The 21,699-nt window shown below is 51.2% G+C and overlaps 1 non-coding gene across 1 annotated transcript; it reads left to right on the top strand.

Moving 5' to 3' along the window:
* The first annotated feature begins 17,403 nt into the window (after nt 1–17,403).
* LOC116542844 lies at nt 17,404–17,522 on the top strand. The gene has a single exon (XR_004265371.1). It is a non-coding gene; the product is annotated as a 5S ribosomal RNA (ribosomal RNA).
* Nucleotides 17,523–21,699: the final 4,177 nt, after the last annotated feature.

Here is a 21,699-nt window from a genome sequence, read left to right as displayed (position 1 = left end):
GCCTCTGGCAACCACTAATCCTTTTCCTGTCTCCATAGTTTTGCCTTTTCCAGAATGTCATAGAGTTGGAATCATCTAGTACGTGGCCTTTTCAGATTCACTTAGTAACAGGCTTTGACGCTTCCTCCATGACTTTTCATGGTTGAGGAGCTCTTTTCTTTTTAGCACCCCAGTTTATCCATTCACCTACTGAAGGACATCTTAGTTGCTTCCAAGTTTTGGCATTAGAAATAAAGCTGTTGTAAACATGTATGTATAGGTTTTTGTGTGAACATAAATTTTCAATTCATTTGGGTAAATATCAAAGAGTGTGACTGCCAGATTGTATGGTAAGGGTGTGTTTAGTTTTGTAAGAAACTACCAAACTGTCTTCTGAAGTGCCATTCTGCATTCCCACAGCAGTGAATGAGAGTTCCTGTTGCTCCACATCCTCACCAGCATTTGGTGTTGTCAGTGTTCTGGCTTTGGGCCATTCTCATAGGTGTGTGGTAATATCTCATTGTTGTCTTAATTTGCATTTCTTATGCATTTTGCCATCTGTATATCTTCTTTGTTGATGTGTCTTTTCAGATCTTTTGCCCATTTTTAAATGTGGTTATTTGGTTTCTTTTTTCTTTTTCTTTTTTGTTTTGTTTTGTTTTGTCTGAGAAAGGGCCTCATTCTGTCACCCAGGCTGGAGTGCAGTGGTTCACTATGGCTCACTGCAACCTCGACCTCTCAGCCTCAAGCAATCCTCTCACCTCCGCCTTCTGAGTAGCTGGAACTACAGGTGTGCACTACCATGCCCAGCTAATTTTTGTATTTTTTGTAGAGACAAGGTCTTGTCATGTTACTCAGGCTGGTCTTGAACTCATGGCTCAAGCAATCCTCCCACGTCGGCCTCCCAAAGTCCTGGGATTACAGGTGTGAGCTACAGCACCTATCTGTTTTCTTATGTTGCCTCAAGCATTCTTTGTATATTTTTGATAAATGTTCTTTATCAGCTAGGTCTTTTGCAAATATTTCCTCTCATTCTTCGGCCTGTGTTTTTCTTCTCTGGATATCCCCCTCTTTCAAGGAGAATGTTGAAGGCCTGAGCTGAGACCCACCACGTGCAGTATGGATCAGGCCCCCACTGTCCTGTGCCCCATGGTCCCCAAGGAGAGAGTCATGGCCTGAGAAGGAAAGAGGTGGACCTCGTTGGGAGGGAGGCCGGGGCCAGAACCTGTGTGGAGGCTCCTCCCCTGGTAGAGAAGTTGCAGAGGGGAAAGTCGGACCCCCTGAGGGAAAGCTAAGTGTGAGGAAGGGGAGTTTAGGGGTGTAGGAAGCTGAGGCCATTGGCAAAAGCTTGTCTGGGAAAGGGAGGCCTGTTGGGAAGAGGAGGTCATGTGAAGCCGTTGTCCCTGAGGGAGGGGTGACACTGCTGGCAAGTCCTGTGAGGTCCAAGTCCCGAGGACCTTCCTTTGCCAGGACAGGCAGACGCTGGAGCCAGCCCGGCCCAGGGTACAGAGGCAACACAGCTCCGTGTGGTCACTAGGGGTCCCTCTTGAGCTACTCCTACAGCCCAGCCCTCAAAGGAACACCAAGTGGGACACACATGCAGTTCCTGGCACTTTGGACAGTTAGCCCCTAAGAGGGCCGGCGGTCAAATGGAAATGTCAGGTTTCACTATGCTCACCTATTCCACACATCCTGGAAAATCAAGACCTTTCAAACCTACAATCCAACTTTAAGCCCTTCTTAGGGCCCAGCGTGGGGAAGTCACATTCCAAGGAGAAATTTCACTTAAATGTTTCATGACTTGGCCGGGTACAGTGGCTCACACCTGTAATCCTGCACTTAGGGAGGCTGAGGCAGGTGGATCACTAGGTCAGGAGTTCAAGACCAGCCTGACCAAGATGGTGAAACCCCATCTCTACTAAAACTACAAAAATTAGCTGGGCATGGTGACAGGTGCCTGTAATCCCAGCTACTTGGGAGGCTGAGGCAGGAGAATCGCTTGAACCCAGCCAGCAGAAGTTGCAGTGAGCCAAGATCGCACCATTGTACTCCAGCCTGGGTGACGAAGTGAGACTCCATCTCAAAAAAAAAAAAAAAAAAAAAAAAATTCCTGACTAAGGAAAGGAGCCGTTTTAAAGATATGTCCATGAGATTGTTTGCATTTGATTTCCCTTTTCAAAACCCACACCACCAAAAATAATCAAGGAGTTAAACATAAGACCAGGCAGGAGCCCAACCTACAAATGTCTCTTTGGGCCTGAGTTGTTGCCAATTTCACAAAAATTCATCAACTGTCAAAACAGAACTGCAGCTCTATCTGCACCGCCCCAGGAAGAACAGGAGCTGTCACTGTGTCCTGACTATAAGATCTCAAAGTGAAAATTTTAGCCAGACCTCTCAGCTGCACAACTATCTGCAAATAAACCAAATAAGGAACCTAAGCTTTAGCCGTCCTGGCTCGAGACCACCTTTTTGGCTCATTAAAGCCAAGAGGCCAGGCGTAGTGGCTCATGCCTGTAATCCCAGCACTTTGGGAGGCCAAGGCAGGTGGATCATGAGATCAGAAGATTGAGACCATCCTGGCTAACACAGTGAAACCCCGTCTCTACTAAAAATACAAAAAAATTATCTGGCCGTGGTGGCACATGCCCGTAGTCCCAGCTACTCAGGAGGCTGAGGCAGGAGAATCGCTTGAACCAGGAGGCAGAGGTTGCAGTGAGCCAACATTAAGCCAAGATCGCGCCACTGGGCAACGGAGTAAGACTCCGTCTCAAAAAAAAAAAAAAAAAAGCCAAGAGATCCTCACTGGAGGTCACCCTGGGCACCGCTGGTCAGGTGGAGGGGCGTAGGGAGAAGAGAAGACGAAAAAAGTCAGGGCAGAGGTCAACGTTGAACGGCATTCTGAGTCACCAACCTGCATGTCACGAGGAGGCCTGTGGCGCCATGGGAAGGAAGCAGGCTGACACACACAGGCACGGGGTCTGCCCTGTGACAACCGGGCAGGGAACGCCTTCTGCCTTAAGGACTCCTGGCCTCGAGGTGGACACAGGTGCCCCTAACAGCACCCGGAAGCCCCTGATCCCAAATACTTCCTCCATATCTGGAATTCCACAATAAAAGATTCTGTCTCCTGGAGTACACATAATTAAAAAAAAAAAAAAACTGGAATCAGCCTAAATGTGGATAAATGAGGGCCTGTTTAAATATCCTATAGTACTCACTTACAAAGGAACACTACACACCCGTGAAAAAAAAGAAGGAGGAAGCCAGGTGCAGTGGCTTCCCAGCACTTTGGGAGGCTGAGATGGGTGGATCACTTGAGGTCAGGAGACCAGCCTGGCGACCATGGCAAAACCCCATCTCTACTAAAAATACAAAAATTAGCCAGGCACAGTGGCACGAGCCTGTGGTCCCAGCTACTCAGGAGGCTGAGGCAGGAGAATCGCTTCAACCTGAGAGGCAGAGGTTGCAGGGAGCTGAGATTACACCACTGCTCTCCAGGTTGGGTGACAGAGCGAGACTCTGGCTCAAAAACAATAGAATAAAATAAAATAAAAAAGAGGGAGTAAACTCTTACCAATGGGTCTCTGAAAAACACTGTTCCATGAAAAGAAATCAAGGTGCAGAACTCTGGGCATAAGAAGGAGGGGGAGGATGTGTCTACATATCTGCTTGTGTATGCAAAACTTCTCTCTGGAAGAATCCACAAGGAACTTAAATACTTGTCTCTACAGAGCATAACTGGGAGTGTGGTCAGGCCATGGGAGGAGGGGTCTTGCATCACATGCCCTTTTGTGCCTTGTGAATTTTAAATCCCATGAATGCATTATCTTTTAACATAGATTTAAATTTTGAGGCCGGGCGCGGTGGCTCAAGCCTGTAATCCCAGCACTTTGGGAGGCCGAGGCGGGTGGATCACAAGGTCAAGAGATCGAGACCATCCTGGTCAACATGGTGAAACCCCGTCTCTACTAAAAATACAAAAAACATTAGCTGGGCATGGTGGCACGTGCCTGTAATCCCAGCTACTCAGGAGGCTGAGGCAGGAGAATTGCCTGAACCCAGGAGGCGGAGGTTGCGGTGAGCCGAGATCGCGCCATTGCACTCCAGCCTGGGTAACGAGAGTGAAACTCCGTCTCAAAAAAAAAAAAAAAAAAAGATTTAAATTTTGAAAGGAAAGGAATGGAAAAGTTCTCTATGTAGAGACATGGAAAGATGTACAGAATTTGTGATTCAATAAAAAGTGAGTTGAACAACAGTGTGTCTAGTGCACTTTAATGTTCTAAAAAAACAGAGAGAGAGAATAGGATATTCACATGTATACTTGTAAATACATAGAAAAAGACTTGAAGGCTATACTAGGAAACAGAGGACCCTCCTGGGGAAGATGGAAAAACACAGATCTTTCACTTTTTTAACCTCTTCTCTCAGGTTTTTTGTTTTTTTTAAAGAACCGTTTATTTCTGTTCTAATAACAGTAATACAGAAATGGTGAGGGGAAAGGGAAAGGCCTGGTGGCTGTCACATGGAGATGGTACTGGTTCCTGCTGTCCCAGCCATCCCTGAGGGGCAGTGCAATGGTGGGTAAACTAACCCAAGATGGGGCGGCTGTGCCAACCTCCAGGGCTGCTATAAAACTCACATAAAGAGACCAGTGTGAGCAGCTCCAGCATGAAGCCTAGTGCTGAGGTCTCGTGGGCAAGGGCAGCAGCAGGGAGGCTGTGGTGTGGGAAGTGCTCGTAACTTCACTGCCGTGGGATATGCACAGCGGCACAGGTGATAGAATTGCAGAGAACTAAATACACACACGCGCGCACGCGCGCACACACACGCATACCATAGGTGTGCAGAGCTAGGAAAACCTGCAGAAGATAGGTGGATTGCATTAATGTCAATATCCTGGCTGTATGTCACACTGCAGTTTTATGAGATGTCACTGTCAGGGGAAACCGGGTGAAGAGTACCTGGAATTCCTCTGTATTATTTCTTTTTTTTTTTTTTGAGACGGAGTTTCACTCTCGTTACCCAGGCTGGAGTGCAATGGCGCGATCTCGGCTCACCGCAACCTCCGCCTCCTAGGTTCAGGCAATTCTCCTGCCTCAGCCTCCTGAGTAGCTGGGATTACAGGCACGCGCCACCATGCCCAGCTAATGTTTTGCATTTTTAGTAGAGACGGGGTTTCACCATGTTGACCAGGATGGTCTCGATCTCTTGACCTCGTGATCCACCCGCCTCGGCCTCCCAAAGTGCTGGGATTACAGGCTTGAGCCACCGCGCCCGGCCTTGTATTATTTCTTATAACTACATGTGAAGCTACAATCATCTCAATAAAGATTTCAGTTTTTAAAAACACAGAGGCAGCCAGGCATGGTGGCTCATGCGTGTAATCCCAGCATTTTGGGAGGCCGAGGTGGGTGGATCACTTGAGGTCAGGAGTTCGAGACCAGGCTGGCCAACATGGTGAAACCCTGTCTCTACTAAAAATACAAAAATTAGCCAGGCGTGCACCTGTAATCCCAGCTACTTGGGAGGCTGAGGTAGGAGAATTGCTTGAACCTGGGAGGCGGAGGTTGCAGTGGGCCAAGATCACCCAACTGCACTCCAGCCTGGGTGACAGAGCAAAACTCTGGCTTTAAAAAAAAAAAAAAAAAAGGCAACCGTGGTGGCTCACACCTGTAATCCCAGCACTTTGGGAGGCTGAGGAGGCTGGATCATAAGGTCAGAAGTTTGAAAGCAGTCTGGTCAACATAGTAAAACCCTGTCTCTAGAGAAATTACAAAAATTAGCCTGGCGTGGTGGCACATGCCTGTAGTCCCAGCTACTTGAGAGGCTGAGGTAGGGGAATCACTTGAACCTGTGAGGCAGAGGTTGCTTTGAGCCAAGATTGTGCCACTGCACTCCAGCCTGGCAACAGAGCAAAACTCCATCTCAAAAAAAAAAAAAAAAAAAAACAGAAGCAACTTGCAGCCTCATGAACTTCACCACGATCAAATGAGGCGTTTCAAGAGTTGAGGCCACAGCAGAGATGTGTATAAGGAGACAAGCCCCCGAAAGAGGATGAGGGAGACTCAGGCTCCACGTGTGTCCTTGGGTGCTGCTTCCTGGGCCCCCCAAGGGGAACCATCACAGGGCCCTCCCTGCCACACCAGGGGAACTGGGCCTGAGAAGGAGGACTTCATCTGGGGAGGTGAGTCCTGTAGGACAGGAGCACACAGGGGAAGTGCACCAGCCAAGGAGGTCTCTCTTTCCCACCTTGGAGTGTGGCAGAAATATCAGGGTCTCCCATCTGTGAGGCAGGCCTGGCTCAAGGCCCAGTGTGCCTTTGGGCAGGGGGCTTTGGCTCCGAGTCGGCCTCCTGGCCTACGCAGTGGGGCCTGCCGGGAGGGTTAGCAACACAGGCTGGATGTGCTGGTGCTGTCTGATGTGTGGTGGATGCTCAGGAAACATGGTTTCCTTCCCCTCGGCACCAAGGGGAGAATGAAATTGATGAGCACAGTCCTGTAGTCTGCTGAGGATCATCCCTACTATCTCTCCCCAGAGCCCCTTCCCTTTAGGGAGGAAACACCCAGAAAGATAAAACTATGTCTGCTTCGAAACATCTGTCGCACCCAGACCAGAGCTGCTTCACTGGAGCAGCAGTGCTTTCACTTATAAGGAAGATTTCCAGCCCGCTCAGCAACCGGCCAAGCTCGGGGCTGGAAACAGCAGTGACCCGGCCTCTGCCACCTCTAGGCAGGCCTCTGTTCCCTCTTGTAACCTAGAGTTGAGAACTCCCAGAATGAGAGAGGACGTGAAATGAGACAGTATAGATGAAAGGGCCTTGCACACAGCAATTTGCTTGCTATTATAGTATTACTATCAATCCATTTGGTTCCAGGACACAACTCCCCACCACTGTCACCCGTGGGCACAGACTCATGTCCCAGTGGATGGAAGATTAAATGGTCACAGTAACACTTACATAGCAGGGCTCAGCTTCAAGTGCTGGGCTGAACTGATCCTCACAACCATGTGCAGAAGCTACTAGTGTGTTCCCCACTTTCAGGTGGAGAAAATGAGGCACAGAGAGATCAAGCCACTGCGAGAGTTCAAACTTCCCACACAGCCCCAGTCAGCTGGCACCGAGCAGCAGCCACCTTCCTGCGTGGAACATGTGCACCAGTGAGCCAGAGTCCCCACCACTTCCTACTGCCACCTGACATGGAAGCTGAGATACTGTTTTCATTTTTAAAGGCCCTTATGCTATTGCTCCATTGTGTGTGGTGGAGGCGCCATTCTTGGTGCCCATGAATCTATCCAAATTCACACTGTCTGGTTTAAGGAGACTCACATGGACACACAGGCCAGGGGGCATCTTTCATGAAGACTCAAACAGGCCTGGCATTCCTGAGTCGTGCAGTGTGGCAGCTTAGTCTAGTGCCAAGTGTGTACTTCTGGGGCCTCAACAGGACCACTGGGAAGGCAGAGGCCAGTATCAACATGATGTAATGGAGGACAGCCCTCTGACAGTGCACACTCACCTAAATTCCTTTTTTTTTTTTTTTTGAAGAGTCATTTCTCTGTGCTCAGCAGTGCCCTCTCCCCTTTCAAAAATCAGAAAAGCTGGCCGGGTGCTATGGCTCACACCTGTAATTCCAGCACTTTAGGAGGCCAAGGCAGGCAGATCACTTGAGGTCAGGAGTTCAAGACCAGCCTGGCCAACATGGCGAAACCTCATCTTTACTAAAAAATACAAAAATTAGCCGGGCATGGTGAACTGAGCCTGTAATCCCAGCTACTCAGGAGGCTGAGGCAGGAGACTTGCTTGAACCCAGGAGGCAGAGGTTGCAGTGAGCCAAAATTGTGCCATTGCACTCCAGCCTGAGCGACAGAGTAAGACTCCATTAAAAAAAAAAAAAAATCAGAAAAGCTCAAGTCTTTGGTCCCCAAGTCATAGACGAAGAGAAGAAAAACAGAGAAGAGAAGCTGGGCAGGCACAGTGGCTCACACCTGTAATCCCCGCACTTTGGGAGGCAGAGGTGGGCAGATCTTTCGAGCCCAGGAGTTGGAGAACAGCCTGGCCAGCATAGCAAAACCCTGTCTCTACAAAAAAATACAAAAATTGCCAGTGTGGTGGCTCACACCTGTGGTCCCAGCTACTTGGGAGGTTGAGGTAGGAGGATCACTTGAGCCTGGGAGGTGGAGGTAACAGTGAGCTGAGATCATGCCACCGCACTGCAGCCTGGGCAACAGAGTGAGACCCTGTCTCAAAAACAAACAAACAAACAAAAAAGGCCAGGCACAGTGGCTCATGTCTGGAATCCTGAGGTGGGTGGATCATCTGAGATTGGGAGTTCGAGACCAGCCTGGCCAACATGGTGAAACGCCCATCTCTATTAAAAATACAAAAATTAGCCAGGCATGGTGGCACACACCTATAATCCTAGCTACTCAGAAGGCTAAGGCAGGAGAATCACTTGAGTCCAGGAGGTGGAGGTTGTGGTGAGCCAAGATCATGCCACTGAACTGCAGCCTGGGTAACAGGGCAAAACTCCATCTCAAAGAAAAGAAAAGAAAATGAACCCACATCTGAATGGTCTGAGACCACAGATAAAAGGAAGCGCTAAGGAGCAGAGGCAGCGGCCCTGCTTGCAGAGTCTTACGTCTGTTGTCCCATTACTCCTGACAAGGTAGTTGCTATGAGTCTTCCCATTCCACAGATGGAAAAGCTGAGGCACACAGAGGGTAAGTCACCTGCCAAAGGTCATTGAGCCAGGAGATTAGCCAGGGAGAGCTCTGCTCACCGAGTTGGGACTGAGGAGTGGCAAGGGAGAGACTAGTGTTTAAGGAGACCCACTGCGTGCCTGCTGCCAGGCTAAGTGCCCTCTGCACTAGCTACTCTCATCCTCAAGCAATATTAAGAGCCTGGCATCCTGCAGCCAATTAGAGATGATGAAGCAGGGGCTCCAGGACTGGAAGCTTCGGCTCACACAGGAGTGAGTGCAGGTCTAAGGCTGGAGCCCGTCTGCCTGGCTGCCGGACCTAAGCCCTAGAGAGAGAAGACATCACCGTGCTGGTACTATCCTCAGCCCTCTCCGTGCCCTGATGCCCAGCAGGGGTGGTGGCCTTGGCCCTGGGCAGACATTCTAGAAAGCCAGCAGTTTGCTAGGGCCCCCACTCAAAACACAAGGGCTGTGCTTGAGATTCCGGGTGAGAACGAGGCTCTGCTGCTTCTCCCAACCCCCACAACCATGGTGGGCAGAGTGGAACTGGTGTTTCTCAGGCCCCTGTGAGCGCCCAGCTCTTGCCATACCAACAGGCGACAGGTGTTGCTGTCCCAGCTGCTTCTCCCCGCCTGGTCAGCCCTCCAGCAAGCTTTGTCAGGCCTATGTGGTGATTTAAACATCTGAATCAACATGTAAATATCAAACAATTGCACTTTTTTAAATCCAGATTTCAGATTTCTCTAGGAAAGAAGTAGATCTGCCAGCCCTAGGCCCATACTCTCACAGAGCCCCAGTGGGCAGGGCTGAGCAGCAGCCTCCTCTTATGTGAAACATGTGAGCACCAATTTGCTCCAGTCTCCACCACCTGAGGCCGAACTACTGGTTTTTTTTGTTTTTGTCTTTGTTGTTTTTTTGGGTTTTTTTTTTTTGGAGAAAGAGTCTTGCTCTGTCACCCAGGCTGGAGGAGTGCAGTGGAGCGATCTCGGCTCACTGCAATCTCCACGTCCCAGGTTCAAGCAATTCTCTTGCCTCAGCCTCCCAAGTAGCTGGGATTACAGGTACGTGCCACCAGGTCCAGCTAATTTTTTGTATTTTAGAAAAGACAGGGTTTCACAGTGTGGCCCAGGCTGATCTTGAACTTCTGAGCTCAGTCCTCCCAAAGTACTAGGATTACAGGTGTGAGCCACTGCTCCCAGCCCTAATGTTTTCATTTTTAAGGGCCTTTATGCTGCTGGTCTGCTCATGGTGGAGACATAGTTCTTGGTACCCACATCTCCATCAAAAACTGGAAGATAGAAAACAAATGGAAGAGCCACGAGTTTTACTCTGTGGACATGCAGAATGTTCACACATGGTCCACCTGCAGACACCTGTCCTGTTCAACGTGTGCAGCGCCCCTGGGCCAGAGCCACCTCTCAAGGCGGTAATGGCTGTGCACTGCTCCTCCCCAAGGGGCACTGTTCTGCCAGGTCTGCAAAATGGCACCTCCACCATCCACCACCACCACCACCACCCCCGCCCTGGCACAGCAGAGGCCCCAGGAGGCTTGGCATCTTTGATCTCAGCTTTCAGGGCCCTCAGCCCTGCTCCCCATGCCAGGCACACAGGGCTGCCTGGTTTGAGGGTGCCCTTCCGTGGGCTCCACGCTTGTGGTGTGCATCTGCCCCAAGGCAGGCCGAGCCTGGGGCTGGGTCCTCTCTACCAAGCCCCCGAGCACTTCCCGAAAGGGCTGCAGATAATGCAGCGACGATGGCCGTGGGCGATAAGGGTAATGATGATGCCGACAACGGCACTGTCCAGAAAGAAGCTTCCCGAAAGTGGTCTGAGATGCATCTTCTGATCTGTGAACCTCCACAAATAAGAATACCCTAGTTTCAGTTGGGCCTCACATAATCGCTGCCAGAAACCATTAAAAATATAGTTTTTAATCTATCCCCCTTGCCCTGTTCATTTATTTATTTCTGGAAATCTAATCTTAGAAAGTCATTATTTAAAAAAAAAAAAAAAAAAAACATAAAAGGAGGGGAAGAAAAAAGAAAAAGTCATGTTTATGAAAATAAAATGTCCATCGGGTAAGGACACACCCAAATGATCACGGTGGGAATGCGGTTTTGTGGGGAACTGTTTTGTTTGCTCATTTTGGTTTTGTTGTGTTTAAAACTTTCTACAACGTTGTCACTTCTCAGAATAAACAGATACAGGATGACAGCAGTGGCTCACACCTGTTATCCCAACACTTTGAGAAGTCAAGGCAGGAGGATCACTTGAGTCCAGGAGTTCAAGACCAGCCTGGGCAGCCTAGGAGATCCCATCTCTACAAAAAACTTAGCTGGACATGGTGGCACACACCTGTAGTCCCAGCTACTGGGGCAGAGGGGTGGGGGCTGAGATGGGGGGATTGCTTGAGCTTGACGCTACATGAGCTGTGATCGTGCCACTGCACTCCAGCCTGGGCAATAGAGTGAGATTCTAACTCAGAAAATAAAAAAATAAATGCGAGCCGGGCATGGTGGCTCATGCCTGTAATCCCAGCACTTTGGGAGGCCAAGGCGAGTGAATTGCCTGAGGTCAAGAGTTTGAGACCAGCCTGGCCAACATAGTGAAACCCAGTCTCTACTAAAAATACAAAAAAAAAAAAAAAATTAGTTGGGCATGGTGGAGGCACCTGTAGTCCCAGCTACTAGGGTGGCTGAGGCAGGTGACTCACTTGAACTTGGGAGGTGGAGGTTTTGGTGAGCCAAGATCATGCCATTGCACTCCAGCCTGGACAACAAGAGCAAAACTCCGTCTCAATAAATAAAATGCAACTTTAAAACTTGAAATGTCCTGAGGATTCCAGGCCACCCATGTCCCTCCAGGCGAACCTGGTGGTTAATAGTAAAGACAGGCTTCCTAGGCTCCTGTCCCAGCTCCTGCAGTCTCCTGCCACCAGTGTCTGTGGCAAGCTCCCTAATCTCTTTTTGACTCAGTTTCCTTTTTTTTCTTTTTTTTAGACAGCGTCTCACTCTATCACCCAGGCTGGAATGCAGTGGTACAATCTTGGCTCACTATAAACTCTGCCTCCTGGGTTCAGGCAATTCTCTTGCCTTAGCCTCCTGAGTAGCTGGGATTACAGGTGTCCACCACCACATCCAGCTAATTTTTTTTTTTTTTTTTTTTGTATTTTTAGTAGAGATGGGGTTTCACCATGTTGGCCAGGCAGATCTCGAACTCCCAACCTCAGATGATCTGCCCGCTTCAGCCTCCCAAAGTGCTGGGATCACAGATGTGAGCCACCACACCTGGCCAGTTTCCTTATTTTTAAAATGGGCATCTTAACAGTTCCAACCATGTCGGGCCATTGCACGGGTCAAATGAATTAGTTTGTGCAGAAGTGCTTAGAACAGCACCCAGCTCACAAGTCCTTCTGAAGGCCCAGTCGCTCTCCTCCGCCTGCTGGCCCCTGCCAGGCTTAAGCCCCTTCCTCCCCAAGCCCCTCACCTCCGTGTTTCCCCAGGCCTGTCTTAGAGCCACCCAATTTCTCAGCCAGTCCTCAACTTTACGACCTTTATCCTGGGAACACTGATGTGAAGCTCCGATCTGAAGTTAAACTTAATTCATTTTATGCAGAAGAAAACCTCAATTCATTTTATGTTTATGCTAACATATTTCTCAGTAGATCACAGCCATTGTGTCTTCATGTACCTTCCAGTGCATGAGTTAAAAAAATACAAAAGTTTTTCTACATAGTCAAAACACGTTGTCTTCGCAGACAAAATAATTCATCAATTCCATGTAATAGTTGGTTCACAGGCAAATTTAGAGGCAACATTTAACATTTGTAATGTTCTTTTTTTTTTTTTTTTTTGAGACAGTGTCTCATTCTGTCACACAGACTGGACTGCAGTGGCGTGATCTCGGCTCACCACAACCTCCGCCTCCTAGGCTCAAGCGATTCTCCTGCCTCAGCCTCCTCAGTAGCTGGGATTACAGGCACACATCACTACTGCCCAGCTAATTTTTGTATTTATTTATTTATTTATTTTTGAGACAGAGTTTCACTCTTGTTGCCCAGGCTGGAGTGCAATGGCCCAATCTCAGCTCACCGCAACCTCCCTCTCCCAGGTTCAAGTGATTTTCCTGCCTCAGCTTCCCAAGTAGCTGGGACTACAGGCATGCACCAACACGCACAAATAATTTTGTATTTTTAGTAGAGACAAGATTTCTCCATGTTGGTCAGGCAGGTCTTGAACTCCCAACCTCAGATGATCCACCCGTCTCGGCCTTCCAAAGTGCTGGGATTACAGGCGTGAGCCACCACGCCCAGCCTAATTTTTGTATTTTTATATTTTTAGTAGAGACAAGGTTTCACCACGTTGATTAGTCTGGTCACTCCTGATCTCAGAAGATCCACCCACCTCGGCCTCCCAAAGTGCTGAGCCACCATTACAGGTATCAGCCACGGTGCCCAGAATTTTTTTTTTTTTTTTTTTTTTTGAGACAGTTTCACTCTTGTCACCCAGGGTGGAGTGTAGTGGCACGATCTCAGCTCAGTATAACTTCCACCTCCCAGGTTCAAGCAATTCTCCTGCCTCAGCCTCCTGAGTAGGTGGAGGCGCCTGCCACCACTCCCAGCTAATTTTTTTTTTTTTTTGAGGGGCAGTCTCGCTCTTGTTGCCCTGGCTGGTATGCATGAGATCTCTGCTCACTGCAGCCTCTGCTTGCTGAGTTCGAGCGATTCTCCAGCCTTGGCCTCCCAAGTAAGTGGGATTACAGGCACAAACCACTATGCCTGGTTGATTTTTGTATTTTCAGTAGAGACGGGGTTTTGCCATGCTGCCCAGGTTGATCTCAAACTCTTAAGCTGAAGCAATATGCCTGCACCTTGGCCTCCCAAAATGCTGGGATTGTGGATGAGTACGGTGCCGGCCAAAAGTTAAAAATTAAATAAAAGAATGAGACAGGGAAACATAACCAATACGGGCAATCTCCAAAATAACAGATGAAGCCTGGTGCTGCTGGCTGAATGGCTGTGCGCGCTGGTCCTGTGTATGGAAGAATCCACACAGCCGCAGATCTCAGCCCACGGGTGTGCAGAACCCTGGGGACGCCTGCAAAACGGCCTCAGGGGCCAGGGGAACATCTCATTAAAGGGATAAGAAAAAGCCATCATCAGGGTGGAGAACGATTTAGGTGGCCCTGGGGAACTGCCACAAGCTCTGTGTCCCTCACAGCTTCACCACAAGGACGGGAGTCCTGGGTTTCTGAGGCCTCCTAATTTCAAAAATTCCCTTCCCCACTTTTGTTGATACCCTCAGCCAGCTGGGGGTCCCAAAGTGGGCTTGAAAAATGTTTGGGCAAGAGTCTCGTCCTCTCCTACCCTCTGCCCAAGAGGGACAGGGCTGCTATCCGGGACCCAGACCCTGGAACCCAACCCCGCTGGCTGAGCAGTCTGGGCTTGGCTTGGGCCGGCAGAGCTCCTGGGTACTCCAGCGCCACCTTGGCCATGCTGCCTGAGAGCGTCTTGCTGAGCAGACGGCCTGGAGTCCTAGACCCTTGTGGGAAGCCGAGCCTGTGCCAGCCCAGATGCCCCAATCTTCCTCCCAGTGTGGGGCCTAATCACTCGTGGTTAGCAGGAGGTCTGCAGAGGGAGATGAGATTGGCCCTCCAATCCTGCCTCTGGGAAGGCTGGCTGGTACCAAGTTCTGGAGGAAGGGCCTGGAGCTTCCAAAAAAGTTTGGGAAGCAGGAAGGAAGAGGGGCACCCCTTGCCCTGCCAATTCAGACCACTCTCACAAGTTGGGGCCAGAATAACCAAGCGGCTTCCTCTGGCGCCTACTCTGAAGGGTTGGCAGTGCTGCCCAGCGCTGTGATGAAGAGGATTCCGAGGCACTGTCCATGCTTGAAGGAAGGACCTCCTTGGAGATGTCGCCAAGTTCGCCACAGTGGAGGACCAGCAGTGTGCAGACCAGATGTCTGCCTCCCTGGAGGCAGGGACTTCCCTTCCACCAAGTTCTATGCATGACCCCAAGTAGAGAGGGGTGGGAGGTGTTATCAGGAGGATGACTGGTAGTCTTGCTTTCATTACGGTCCTGCTGCCAGTCCTGGTGCACCCACTTTTAGCCAGGCACTTCACAGATGCTGCCCGTAGTAGTCCTAAAGGGTAAGAGAATCAGCAAGGCCTCAAATCTTGCTGACCTCTGAACATATGCTAACTGGGGGCTGGGCATCATGATCCCATTTTACAGCTGGGGCAACTGAGACTCCAAGCACCTGCCAAGGACCCGCACCAGTAGGAGTGGGCCCTAAACCTGGGCACTCTCTCGCAGGCACCCTCACAGCCAGAGCCTGGTCTCCCACTGCCACTCCTGAGCCCCCACCCCGGGCCTGAGCTCCCCTGCTAATGGGGGGCAGGGGGCACACCATCAGTCAGCAGAGCCAGGGGTGCCACTGGGGGAGGACATGCCACCTCCACAAGGCAGTGGACGGGGCCTCCCTGCATCCGTTACTTGCCCCCCACCCAGACTCTGCCCACCGCACAGCAGTGATAGATAGTTTGTGAAATACCCTGAGCTTGCGGTTGACCAGAATTCTGAAATAATTCCATTGAGACCGGAATTCATGCAATGTTCTGTATCCTGATGTGGTAAAGCAGGCCGCCCGCGGGGGCGCAAGGGGATGTGAAGGCCCGGGGATGGTGAGGCAGTCTCCAGGCCCTGCAGCAGGGGCTTCTGCCACCCCCCCTCGCCCACGGGCTCCGGAAGGCCCATCTGACAGGAGCAGGGCCCTGATAAGCACCACCTGACCAGGAGGCCCCCGGCAGAGAGATTAATGCACAAATTGTCAACAACCTCCCCATGCTGCACCCCCCAGAAGAGCAGGGCAGCGTGGAGGGGGAGGGCACTGGGAAAGGAAGGACAGAGGAGACCTCACCCGGAGAGAGGCAAGAGGACAGCTCGGCCTGGCCCTGCCCTACGGCCTCAGGCTGACTGCTCCACCTGCGCCAGCCGGGCTCTGGGCACCTAGGGTGGGAAGAGACCAAGGTGTAAAGCCAGGCCAGCATCGTGGGCCAGTGTGATGCCCGAGCAGGCCCTGGCTGTGCAGGAGAGTGGGTGGGAGCTGCTGCCTGCTGAACCCCCTCAGCCTGGAAGCTCCCCGAAGCTGGGGCTGATGCCAAACCTCCTGGCCCAGGACCCTGCGCTCCAGTCCCTGACTCTGCCAGCTCCCAGGTGGCTGCTCTGGAAGAAGACATTGATTTCTCCTTGGTGGGCACCCCTCTCAGTATTGCAGAGTGTCCCTGTGTTTCTGCAGGCAGGCAGGGACTCCAGGCCTGCTTGAGCCTAGGAGGTTGAGGCTGTAGTGAGCCAAGATCACACCACTGCACTCCAGCCTGGGTGACAGAGTGAGACCCTATCAGTTGGCAGAGCATGGTGGGACTACAGGAGGAGGCTGGGGGTGGCTCTGGGGTCATCGTACTCAGGACCACACATGGTCAACAGGCTCAGGCTGATGAAGTCCCCTCTCCTCGTGGGACAACCAGAAGCTCAGGGGCAGCCTGGTGGGTTTTCTATAAAGCAACATACAGCCATTGGAAGGGCTGCCCGCCTAGGCTCTGCCATTAGGAACCTCCTATTTCTTACGTGGAGGAAACTTTTCTCTAAAGCAGTGAAGGTACCAAAGACACAAACTGAGGGCCACTGGCATACTGAGCTTGCTGCATGGGTTACCAGGTTTTCATTTTCTTTAAGTCCATTCTTTCAGGTTGTATCTCCAGCTTTGCTTTGGAAGCTCTGGCCATTCTGAGTTCACATTCCCTCAAAGCCCCATGCCTGGAGCTGAGCAGCGGCTGCCCTGAAACAGGCCCACCCACTTCCCACCCCTGCTCCTCTCTGCAGTGAACAGAACAGTGAGGATCCAGAGTGTGAACCCCACGGACTGGGAGGAGTATGTGCCACGCAGGACAGCACTGGGGTTCACGCTCCTGCAGGGGCCCCGGCCTGGGGTCCGTCTCCATCATTCTCCCACCTCTGCTGGGGCACTCAGCTGCTGCAGTTGCTCATCATGGACTATTTTCATGCAAGTCCATCTTTCTCATTGGGTTGCCAAAGACAGGGGACACAGGCTTAGGGGCCATGGGACTTAGTGACTAGGAGTGGGGGTGGACGTACATGAGGCTGCACAGACCTGAGTGCTCAGTGCTCAGATGAATCCTCTGAGCCTTTTCAAGAGCAAGAGATCTGGAAAATTCGATTTTTTTTTTTTCTTTTTTAGTGGTTTTGCTCTGTTGCCCAGGCTACAGTGCAGTGGTGCGATCATAGCTCACTGTCACCTCGACCCCCAGGCTCAAGCGATCGCACCTTGGCCTCCCGAATAGCTGGAACTATAGGCACACACCACCATGCCTGGCTAATTTTTAAGATTTTTTTGTAGAGATGAGGTCTCCCTCTGTTGGCCAGGCTGGTCTTGAACTCCTGGGTTCAAGCAATCCTCCCACCTCAGACTCCCAAAGTGCTGGGATTATAGGCATAAGCCACTGTGCAAGATGGAAAATTGTATTTTTTAAGTAATATCTCCCAGGTTTTAAATGTTGAAAATGAATTCACCTTTTAGTAATAATAACAATATTCTATAAGGAAAATAAAATGCATCTGCCAGCTAGGAGGTACAGCCTCCAATTAGGAGCAAGGAGGTTTCACCAGATCCCACTCTATCTGGTCAGCTGGTGTCAAGAGGGAATAAAAGTCTACGGCCATACCACCCTGAACACGCCTGATCTCGTCAGATCTCAGAAGCTAAGCAGGGTGGGGCCTGGTTAGTACTTGGATGGGAGACCACCTGGGAATACTGCGTGCTGTAGGCTTTGTTAAAAAAAAAAAAAAAAAAAAAAAAAAGGGGGGGGTGGGAAATAAAACTATCCACTGTAAAATGTTCTGATCATCTTTTCCAGCCCAGCCCAGGACTGCTTCTGAGCACCTAGCTAAGTAAGATTCTAGCCAGCCCCCGGGTAACTAGGCATGGTGCAGTGGACAGAGACAGATAATTAAAGCAATGAAATAGCATGACATCCTCCTGTACATGAATGGAGAGTTTCCTGAGGAATTCACAAGAAATTGCTAGTACCATTTTCCTCTGGGAGGGAGGCCAGTAGGAAGCTGGAGCTTCTGCTTGCCTCTCTACACCCTTCTCATCTGTCTGGATCCTTACTATGAGCATGTGTTACTCTTACAATTTTTGTTTTTGTTTTTGTTTTTGAGATAGGGTCTCACTCTGTCAACCAGGCTGGAGTGCAGTGGTGTAATCTCGGCTCACTGCAGCCTCAACCTCCTAGGCTCAAGCCATCCTCCCACTTCAGCCTCCTGAGTAGCTGGGACTAATCTTTACATTTTTAGTAGAGATGGAGTGTCATCATATTGGGCAGGCTGGTCTTGAACTCCTGAGCTTGAGCAATCTGCCCACCTCAGCCCCCCAAAGTGCTAGGATTACAGGCATCAGCCATCATGCCTGGCCTCTTACAATTTTTTTAACCTCTTTTAGTTGTTACAAACGGGTCTTGCTATATTACCCAAGCTTGCCTCAGTCTCCTGGGCTAGGCCTATCCTCCCACCTCAGCCTCCCAAGTAGCTGGGACTATAGGCCCACACCATTTTTACAATTTTTAAAACACAGAAATATTTTTTAAATGAATCTGGATATAAACAGATGTGGCAATACCTTCACAACATTGTAACCCCAATGCACAGAGAGCCCAACAAGGCAGTAACCACAACTATGAGAGGGAGAAGGAAAGTAGCACTTAAGTTTTCCCAGGGGTAACGCTGGGGGTGGGTGTTAGAGAATGAATAGTAGTTTTTCCAGGCAGACCAGAAGGAATGTTTCAAAGACGCAGGACACCAGTAGTTGTGGGGATCACCAGGAAAGGTTTTGTGGCGTTTGTGGAGGGGTTAAGCCTTGAAGGAGGGGAGAATAGGACAGAGACGGGGTTAGGGCGGGAAGTGTAGCACAGGCACAGACACGGAGCACAACTCCAGGGACAGTGGCATCTGGCTGCAGCTCCATGAAGGCCATCTCCCCAATGGCAGGGAGGGGTGAGGACCTGGGTTCAAGTCCAGGTTCTGCCACTTACTTGGCGTGAAGCCTTGAATTTGCCCTATCCATGCCCCGTTTGCTCCTCTCTTAAAGGGGGGATGTGTATCAGGGTGTAGTGGTGCACGCCTGTAATCCCAGCTAATCAGGAGGCCCAGGCAGGAGGATGGCTGGAGCCCAGGAGTTTGAGGCCACCCTGAGCAACATAGCCAAACCACATTTCTAAATAAATAAACAGCATGGAACTTGTGTCCTACTGAAAGAGTGTGCCAGAAGCCCCTGAAAGCCACGGCTAAGGAACTGTGCACACGCTGTGAGGAGCTGGCACAGGTCCTCACTGCCCCAAGCAGGGTCAGCCCAGGAGAGGGGCTGCCCCACCCCTTGCTGCCACACAGGCCGGGAAAAGCCATGGCTCTCCAATGGGCATCCATGCTCCGGGCTAAGCAAAGGCTCTGCAAAGCTGGGGCCAGACAGCCCCTCAGTGTCTGCTGTCTCCTCTGGCCCTGAATCACAGGCCGCCTCAGGATGGCTCTGGTGACAGAGGGTAGGCTCTGAGCAGGAACCTCAGCCTGGGAATGTCCCCGGGTCCCCACAGGATCTGACACGGAGCCGCCACTGGAAATAAGCCCAGGGATCCCAGGCCGGCGCTGCGGGGACGGGCCCAGGGCAGAAGTGCTCCAGGTCAGCGGGGGGCTCTGGCCGCTGCGGAGGCCGAGGACACATGGGGTGACAGCCCGTTCCGGAGCCGGTCATCAGGCGCCAAGCCCCTCTGGGCTCCTTGCCGCCGCAGGGCCTTTCTCTGCCCTTCCCGAGGCTCAGTTTCCTGAACTGGAAGCTGACGGCGCGGGGCAGCCGGGAGGAGCCAGGGCGTGAGGTCGTGGGCTCCCGTCACCCCCGGCTCGGAACAGCAGCGCCGCAACAACCGCTGGCGTTCATCGAGCCTCTCGGCAGCACTGCGGGGCGATCTCGGGGAGAATTCCACGCCACAGCCGAGGAAACTGAGGCAAGCAGAGTGACACACAGCGGGGAGTAGTGGGCGGGCGCCCAGGCTGCCACCGCGCTGAGGACCTGCCCCTCTGCCTGCCTGGAGGCGCGCGTGGCCTAGGCGGGGGCGCCCTCTGGCGGCCGCGGGCTCCGATTCCCGCCGGCTTCGCAGGCGTAGGCCAGGACAGCCACGCTCTCGCCAGGGCCCAGCGCCCCACTTTGCCAAGGAGAAAACAAGGCTGTCCCTGGAACGGCAACTTTGTTCAGAGCCATGGAACATGTCCACGGGAGAACTGGAGGAGGAGGCCAGACTTGCTGCTGGGCAGCTGGCACGTGAACATGGGGTGTGACTCCAGCATTTAAATGGCGTGCCTGCTGGTATGGTCCCATGACCCCCAAACGTGAGTCCCCGAGCGTGGGGTTATCCTCTTTCATGGATGAGACCCTGAGGCTCAGAGACCTGTCCGACTCTAAAGCCGCCCATTGGGACTGACCCCAGACAGCACCTTAACAGCCACTGGGTTCCACTGGGGCCAGTGGAGTGCAGCATGAGGCAAAAGGGACTGTTTCTCCTCTGAAATGTGAGCTGAACCAGATCAGCGTTTTGCCAGCGCTCAAGTCCACCTTGCAGCACGTGCAGGATGCACTATCGCCTGTGTTCATATTCACATCCTAAGGCCAGGCCTGCACAGTGCTGATGGTGGGCACTGCCTGATGCTGTCAGCTTATTTGAGGATCACACCAACAATCACAGTCTGGTTAGAAATTAATATGACCCTGTTTTATGAATGGAAAATGGAGGCTAAGAACAGCTGAGCACATTTCCACAGTCACACAGCCAGACGGCGTCAAATCGAGCAACCCAATCTGGGCCACCAGTTTCTGGCATCTGCAAGGCGGAGATGCCAGCTTACCCAGTTGCGCTCTGCCCTCAACCCACTTTTTTTAGAAATGGGGTTCACTATGTTGCCTGGACTGGTCTTGGTCTTGAACTCCTGGGCTCAAGCCGAGTATGGAAATTAAGCACAAGCCACCACCCAGGCCTACATTCTTTTTTAAAATTTATCCTTATATGAAACTTTGTATCTCTGACATAAGTGGAAAATCACTTTCACATGGCTAAATACAGGCAGCTGTAAAAATCAAATACAACATATGGCCGGTGAGGTGGCTCACACCTGTAATCCCAGCATTTTGGGAGGCTGAGGAGACAGGACCACTTGCGCCCAGGAGTTTGAGACCAGCCTGGGCAACACAGTGAGACTTCATCTCTTAAAAAAAGAAAAAAAAATCAATCAAATACAATTTACATGAAATAAAGTGATCCAGTTCTGGCTAGAGAGAGAATGGTCAGCAGAGAGCCTGGCATTCTAGACAAGGGTCCATCTTCATTGAAGAGGTTTCCGTGGTACAAATGAGTGAACTGGTGGGGCACTGCCTGGTTTTCTCCTGAATCCCACCCCACTGCAGCACAGATTTCACTCCCCAGGAGCAGCAGCACCCCCTCCCAACCCCCAACCTCTCCACTGCAACATGAAGCATGCAAGAAAGACGAAGGTGTGTGTGTCACTCACTGGGGAGTGCTCATGAGACTCAGGGAAGACAGAGGCATGGATGTCCGTAATTGGGGTGCAGGTGGTGAGGCACAGGGGGAAGACAGTGGTGTGGGTGTCCATCCCTGCTGTGAGGTAGAGGGCAGACCCCAGGTAGATCTAGGGTCACAGGTTAGCCTGGACATATGAGTGGTGACTTAGATGACAACTGAAACCAGTGCCACGGTCTGAATGTTTCTGTCCCCCCAAAATGTACTTGTTGATGTCCTCATTCCATAGTGATGGTATCAGGAGGTGGGGCCTTTTGTGGGGTTATCTAGGTCATGAAGGAGGAGTGCTCATGATTGGGCTCCAGGACCTGATAGCAGAGCCCTCGCTCAGCGCGCCAACTTCTGCCTGCGAGTACAGTGAGGACAC

The sequence above is a fragment of the Sapajus apella genome, unplaced genomic scaffold (assembly GCF_009761245.1).
Source record: "Sapajus apella isolate SASKATOON/1434 unplaced genomic scaffold, GSC_monkey_1.0 scaffold174, whole genome shotgun sequence".
Taxonomy (NCBI): domain Eukaryota; kingdom Metazoa; phylum Chordata; class Mammalia; order Primates; family Cebidae; genus Sapajus; species Sapajus apella.
This window is presented reverse-complemented; position numbering and strand designations above follow the sequence as displayed.